We start from the raw sequence: 7,822 nt of genomic DNA on the forward strand, positions 1-7,822 counted from the left end.
TGCTAGGAGAAAGATCTTTGTTTCTGTGGTTTTGATCTTTTGGGGTCCTGAGTTACGTTGTAAAATAAGATACGGCTTTGTCTTAAAAATTAGGAAATTTTGATTTGTGTCACGAGGACAGCTACGTTATGGGAAACAGGCAGCGAAAGACACCTGCCTATACTCAGACCGAGTGTTTTTAAATAGTAAGAAGCCTTTCTTCTCTTGGAACATTTTATAATCCTTTTCCAAATTCTGTCTCAGCTCCTACATCACCATAGCAACCCACCTTCTCTGGCAAGCCTGGGGACACTTTCAGATGAGCTAGAAGGGGGAGCCTTAGCCGCGCATTTGGCCTTGAATGACTAATCGTTATCTTCCTCTCGTGAACATGTAGCCTCGTGTGACACTTCGGCAGCTGAACATATGCCATAAAAGCCTTCTGGGCGGATCTTGGCTTCCCTTGACTTCTTGATGCTAAAGATTTGAGTCCTCCCCTGTGGGTTGCATAGAAAGATCAGGAAAAACCAGAACCACCTGTGTCTTGCATGTGACCCACAGAGGAAGGCAGGTAGAGGCACGGCTGAGAGAAGACAGGCAGACCCAGCCGGCAGCCCAGAGCAGGCGTCACTGGAGTGAGGGTCGGGGGGACCTTCCCCCGGCGACCCCAGCCCCTCCCCTCCACATAATTATTTAAATGAAACAAAACGAAAGCTTTCCTCACTGAAAGGAGATGAATGAAAGTGCGCACACCTGAGCGTGCATGCGATTTCCCTGCAGGGCTCGTTGAAACACGGCAGCCGGGCTGGACCACCATAGTCTCTGATTCAGTGGGTCGGGGGTATGGCCCGAGAATGTGCGTTTCTAACACGCACCTGGCGAAGCTGCTCTGTGGACCTGGATGGCGCCTGCTCTCCCGGAATCTTACGGACACACTGTAGCAGCCCCCAGACAGAGCCCCGCTGGCCTCGGAGCAGCACGACAGTCTGGGTCTGAAGTCTCCATGTAGCGGCCATGCTACTGCCGCCAGGGTTGGGGTGCCCCCCTTCCATTTTCACTGCCCCCCAGTGGCAGCTTCTAATCTAGAAAGAGCAGCGTGGCCACCACTCATGGGGAAGGGAAGGAGAAGGCATCTCTGTAAGCCCGCCTTCCTCCCCAGAAGCTGATTTACAAAACATCTGCTAGGGGGCTTCCCTGATGGCGCAGTGGTTGAGAGTCCGCCTGCCAATGCAGGGGACGTGGGTTCGTGCCCCGGTCTGGGAAGATCCCACATGCTGCGGAGTGGCTGGGCCCGTGAGCCATGGCCACTGAGCCTGCGCGTCCGGAGCCTGTGCTCCGCAATGGGAGAGACCACAACAGTGAGAGGCCTGCATACCGCAAAAAAAAAAAAAAAAAAAAAACATCTGCTAGGGATCCCTGGACGTGGGATCAATTCAGTTGATCCCACCCACCGCATATTGACTCAGGGGGGCCTGTGACACAGGAAAGACTTTTAAAGTCAGATACGACCTTTCCTCACGAACGCACACATTGAAGATTTCCACGACCCACTCCAGGCCCGGAAACTCTCCCCCGTGGCAAAGATTTACCCTTGGGGGATAATATTTTTAAACATAAATCCTTGTATGTAACTATCAGAGCTACAGGAGAGGAAATAGTTATACTTTGCTCACACATCATTCCGGAATAGAAGTCATCGAATAGCTCTGTACTTTAGCTCAGGCAGGCAAGGTTCTCTGGAACTCAAAGGCACTCTGCCGGAATTCAAATAAGCAAAAAGGTGTAACCATAAAAATAAGCAGTATTTCTGGAAGCGGGGGCAGCAGGAGACAGATGTGACCCCCTACTAGGGTATCATAAGTACTGCCTTATATTTTCTACATTTTTGGAAAGGGGCAGAGAAAGCATTCAAAAATGTTATTTTGGAAGCAAGTGATTTGTAATACTACTAAAATCACAAATAACTGCTCCCTTACTAACATTGAAATGTCAGTGTCCCATTTCCACGATTACCCCTGCAGACGTGCTCACACCTCTGGCGTGAGGTGGACCTGGGGTCTGCGGTGTCACCAGGCCTCCATGGCTCCAGTCCATCCCCTGCAGTTCACTCGGCAGGGCTGTTCCCGCCCCGGAGAACGGGGTGGGGAGACCCGAGAGCTATCACTTCCCATCAAAACAGCTGTCGCTTAGGCCTCCCTAGGTCGCTGAAGTGCACAACCTTGTCCTTCGAGAATGTAATCTTTATTTTTACTGTATTTTCAGGCACTCATGCTTGCGCGTTCATTCAGCATTTAACAGATATTTCTGAGCACCCAGCATGTACTAGACACTGCAGATTAAAATATTTAGTAAATCAATTTTGACGGAGACAGGAGATAAAGAAGGATTTGGACTAAGGCTGAGGTCTCTACAACATATAATCTCTTACGGAAAGGTGCCTGTGATGATAACGGGGGACAGTGGTCCTAGCGGCAGCAGCTCACCTTTGTGCCGGGCACTGTTCCGAGTACTCTGGTTCTGGCGGTGGAATGGCTGGAAGAAGGACCTCGGTCCTTGTCCTCTTTGGAGAAGGAGTTCAGTAGAAAGACCGAGATCGTGAAATAGAGACAGCGTTTATTAGAAGTGAAGCACGTGTGGGAGAACACGTACTCGGCGTGAGCTGCACGCACTAGGGGCGGCTTAGGTTGCTTACATGGGGCCAGCTTTCCAGGTTGTCTCTGGCCACTCATCTCGCTTGTGCCCATATCTGGTCTGACTCAGGGTCCTTCCTGGTGGGTGTGCGCACTTCTCAGCCAAGATGGATTCCAGTGCGAAGGTGTCTGGGAGGTCGGCAGGACATATTATGGGCTGGCATCTCCTCCCTCCTTTGGTCCCGCCCCAAGACTAAGGGCCTCTTCCACGCATGCGTCAGGCGGGGAATCCCCGAGACCACAGGACTAAGGAAGTTGCGGTCACTTTGTCTTTCACCTAATCAGGGCCCAATGCTCCTGCTGGTACCTTATCTCGAAGTGTCAGCAGGAGACCCGTTGCAGCTGCTCGGCCTGGGGCCTATCTATCTCCTGCCTCAACTGGACATGTATTTCATGGTACAGTCTTCACAACCCTAGGAAGGAAGTGCTGTGAACAACCCATGTTGGGGGAATGGAGGGTCAGAGAACTCAAGCAACTTTCCTGAGGTCACACAGACTGGTGATCTGACTGGTACTTCACGATACGGTCTGATCACGTGAGTAATCTACTCCCCACTCTGTGATGCTGACTTCAAATGCGAATTTCTTCTGAGGAATCTTTGCATAAACAGGAGGAACGCTAGGTCCTGGGAGGGATCCGGGCCCTCCTGTCAGTCAGGAATAGCTGCTCTACCTGCAGCTTCTGCTCTCAACATCCCTGGCCTTGGGCTCCCAGGTGGGTCAGGGGAGCGTGGCGGTGCCGAGGCCCCGGGGCCATTGGGCCGCATGACCTCTGGCGCTGCAGGGCCCGTGGGCACCTCGCTTCCCCTGCTGCTGTCAGGTGATCGCAGCTCCCGCATCACACAGAACCGTCTGAGAGGAGATGCTGACACTTTTGCAGCTAAGCAGGTGCAGGAGGGAAAAAAGGCACTGAGCTTTTTAAGAAGTCAGATGGCATTGTACGGCAAACAGAAGGCAGGCGGCTGATTTCAAAGCCCAAAATCAGATCCTTTTATTTGTGTAGAATATATCAATTTGGAATGCACAATTTGAAATTGCTGGTTATAGAATTTGCTACATTTGATTGTAGTATAATGTTCCGAGGCGGCACCATCCAAATCCCTACCCAGGGGTGACAAGCTCACACTCAGGTTTATTTCTTCCGGAATCATCACCTGGTGTCCCAAGAAGCGTGCTTTGTAGGAAATGCTGTTTCTGCTCCTGTCCCTTGCACAGGAATAACACCCTTGGGGTGCTTTGAAACATCTACCTACTTGCCGTATGCTGCTTCTTAAGACTCAGAACGGAGTTTATTTGTGTTTTCACTTTCTTTCTTGTTGATTTCTCTTAAACTTCCATGTAAACAAAATATAGGGAAAATATTCCTAGATTACAGCGTCTGGTTCCAGTTTTAAACCAGTGCCTTAGGCTGTGGCCTATCCCCTGGGAAGCAGCGCGGAGCTCAGAGGAGAGAAATGTCTTGCGGTCAAAGCCTCTGGTCGAGGTGCCCCCGCCATGGACCAGCTGCTGGGCTGGTCCCTTCCAGCCTCCACATCCACGGAGGGTGGGCTTTCCTCCCCACAGCCAAGGAAAGCGCTCGCGCAGAGACCACTCACTGGCGGGGCGGTGAAGAGCTGGGCCGTCACCCTCGGAGCAGAGGAGGGGCCGTCTCAGGAAAGGCTTGGGGTGGGTGGTCACAGCACCCAGCGGGAGACCCAGCCCCTGCCAGCAGCCCCAGGTCAGTGTCAGCCCCCAAGCCGAGGCCTCCTGCCGTCTGTCTCCGCCGTGGCAGCCTCTGCGTTGGGACCGGCACGAGCAGGTGGCTGCGCCCGGCGAGCCGCTGCGGCCAAGTCCGGGGCTCACTCTGGTTAATCTCAAATGCAATGTCTACACCACCCCACGGGCCACACGTGATCCCAGAGTCCATCACAGGGAGGGCGTCCTTCAGCGCAGAGTTTATTTCCATTTCCTTGTTTGCTGTCATTTTCGAATTGACAGGGGCCACCAGGCATAGGAGGCTCTATCTTAGAAAGAAACAAAGAAGCAAAGGAGGAGAGAAGAAGGAAGGAAAGAGGAAGGAAGGAAGGGAGGGAGGAGCGGGGGCTGCGGGGAAGAAGATTCTTCTTCATTAATTATTTCTGTCATTGAAATAAATGAAGGAGAGTAAAGAAAGGTCACGTTGAGTAAGGCATGCAAGTTAAGACACCAGCAGGTTGTTTCCCGTTATTTGTAACTTGTGTTATGAGCTACAGTCCTACGTGGTGAACAGAGCTCTAAACTCCAAGTCTTTTCCCCCCTTCACCCCTGATTTTCCCTTCGGGCACTTGTCTCTCCTACACATCGATTTTGCCCTCTGAAGCAAACACCGTCATATCTTTTACAAACAGAGGAAGATGTGGATTATAAGATCCCTTGGGTAGGTCGTCGAATTAAGTGCTCCAGAAGCAGTGTTCCCCCTGCATGCGGTTGCTCACTGCCGGCTCGAATCCTAGAATCATGGCTGTTGACAGCCTCACGCAAATGCCTTTGGCCTTTTTTTTTCTATTTGCTTATTACCCTGTCTTATCCTTTTTTTAACAAAAATGGAATCACATTCTTTATCCAGTTTCCCAACTTGATTTTTCGCTTAACAAATCATGGCTTTCTCCGTCAGCACAAATGAATCCACTTTGTTCTTTTCAGAAGATGCACATATTTCCTCTTACCAATGGGTTTGTCGTGTATTTTTTAACCGGTGTGTTGCTGAGGGACATTTGAGTTACTTCCGACTTTTTCTTGCAATGAGTCATTTCCAGTTTTTACAGACAACGCCGCAGCAAACATCCTCCGAGGGCGGTTCGCACATAGAGTGTCTGTAGCGTGAGCGCCTGGGAGTGACAGTGAGAAGGAGTGTTAGCGGTGAAAATAATGTGACTGCCCGTGTGCTGGGCGTGTCCCAACCTGCCCCTCGCCGTCTTGGGACCCGTCCTTTAAGGAGGCGTTTCCATGTCTTCAGTCCTGGAAGTGTGGCCGGGACCTCATCAGACCCACTAACGTCCCCTTGGCTCCCGAGCTGAGCTCAGTCAGTGACTGCGTGTCGTGGAAATGGGCGCTGGTTCAGCCCTGAGTCGTACAGACAAGCGAGGCAGGATGGGCTCCCCAGTCTCCAGCTCTGGGGACAACAGGGAGGAGAAGGAGTGGTGAGAAGTACTTTCTAAACTTTCCTTAATTCCACCAATTGCAGCTCACTTTCCCTGAGCTGTGTGTTTGGCGGATTTAACTGGACGCCCCGAGTCAGCACGTTGGCCGGTGACCAGGGCTGGCCCGGCTCGGTCTGCGGAGCCATCACCCCCGCATCTCTGACATTAGCTCCCGACCCGCCCTGGGGGGGCAAGGGAGGCCCCTCTCTGGCCGCGTGGCACCTCCTGGGCTGCGGGCTCCCAGGCCCAGGGCCCTGTGCAAGGTCAGGCGAGCGCCCCTGGACGCAGACCCAGGAATCCCGCACGTTTGTAAGGTGCCTCCCTCACAGGGTCCTTGTGGAGCCCAAATGAATGAGATGGATTCATATCTACAGATTCCTTAGGAAGCGCCTTGCACACAGTGAGTGCTACAGAGGTGTTTGCTGCGTCAGGAAATACGAGGAAAGCCCTTCCTTCCGCATTTCACAGTGCCAGACTTAGGATTCGCTTTTAAAGTGGGTTGTGTTCGTTCTCTTTTATTTTGACGTCCTCCATCCCCAGTCATTTCAGTGAGTATTTCACAGGTGTGTTAGGTTTAGGGCACAATAAAATTGGGGTTAACCAGAATGATATGCCTGAAAAAACTGAAATTTTATGAAGTATTAGAAAAGTGTTACTGTTTTTCATCTCCTGTATATTGATCACTGATGGGAAGAGAGCTTTTAATGGTTTGGCAAGAAGGTTTAAAGGTCACTGAGCAGGTGCAGCTTCCCCTGGTTGATTTTGAGGGTCGCTTTCCTGGTTTCAGCTCCCCTGGGGGTCTTCGTGGCCCTGCGCCGCTGAGCAGGCGGGGGCTACCTGGCTGCCGAGCGCGGGGTACTCTGGACGGACCCAGAGATGCTCATACCAAGGGAAGGGAGGCAGACAGAGACAAACCGTACGATGTCCCTTACATGTGGAGTCTAAGGTGGGACACAGGTGAACTTATTCACAGTACAGAAATAGACTCGCAGACAAAGAACAAACTAATGGTTACGGGAGGGGAGGGGGATAAATTAGGAGTCTGAGATTAACATATACACACTACTAGATATGAAATAGACAATCAACGAGGATCTACTGTACAGCACAGGGAACTATGTTCAAAATCTTACAATAACCTATAATGGAAAAGAATGTGAAAAAGTAGATATATATATATATATATATATATATATATGAACAAAACTGAATCACTTTGCTGTACACTTGAAACCAACACAACATTGAAAATCAACTATTTTTGAATTAAAAAATATATATCTTTGGGGACCAAAAAAAACTGTCTTCTCCCCATCCGCCCTCGGCCACCAGCCCCTCCCTGGGGGCAGCCATATTTGCACTGTGCCACTGCAAAAAATAACAGAAGGCAACTCGCTTCCCTAAAATAAATCCCATAGTGCCCTATAGCGTCATCTTTTTTATTATAAGTCAACCTACCAACCTACGAGTCACCAAAGTGCATGTGGGGTTTATTGACACGCAGTGTGTGTGCAGCCTGGCCAGTGAGTAGACTCAGCCCACGGAACACCATGCCTGTCTTCAGCTCAGCAGCTCCCCATCTCTGGGACTGATAAGGAATCTCTTCCCCTTTATTCTGCCCGCTACTCTCTGGGGTGTGGGTCTGCTTGCTCACCTCACAGAAGCATATTTGCACGACCTGCTCAGAGTTCCGTCTGTCTTTACTGGTTGTACCCGGCGCACCGGAGCGTCGAATGGAGTAAAGATTAGAGGCTGCTCCCACTGTATGTGGACCACGCATATTTGCATTTTCTTTTAAAAAAATAATCAGAGCTATTTATTGTTCAGAGAATCCTGGCTGCAGACTAAGGAAGATGCATGAAAGGAAAACTGGGCACAGGACGGAGGTGCCCGTCAGCAAGCCTCACTCCCCACGGCCAGCCCCTCCGGGGCCTCAGTTGAGAAGGAGCCCAGTTACCACCGGGAAACCTACAACTAAGGCCCCTACAAAACATG

The 7,822-nt window shown here is 51.0% G+C and overlaps 1 long non-coding RNA gene across 1 annotated transcript; it reads right to left on the minus strand.

Moving 5' to 3' along the window:
• Positions 1 to 359: 359 nt before the first annotated feature.
• LOC132508870 (uncharacterized) lies at positions 360 to 2,569 on the minus strand. The gene is made up of 3 exons (XR_009536802.1): positions 2,463 to 2,569; positions 1,644 to 1,733; positions 360 to 476 (listed from the first exon to the last, which is right to left on the minus strand). It is a non-coding gene; the product is annotated as an uncharacterized LOC132508870 (long non-coding RNA).
• Between the last annotated feature and the right edge of the window lie 5,253 nt (positions 2,570 to 7,822).

The sequence above is a fragment of the Lagenorhynchus albirostris genome, chromosome 18 (assembly GCF_949774975.1).
Source record: "Lagenorhynchus albirostris chromosome 18, mLagAlb1.1, whole genome shotgun sequence".
Taxonomy (NCBI): domain Eukaryota; kingdom Metazoa; phylum Chordata; class Mammalia; order Artiodactyla; family Delphinidae; genus Lagenorhynchus; species Lagenorhynchus albirostris.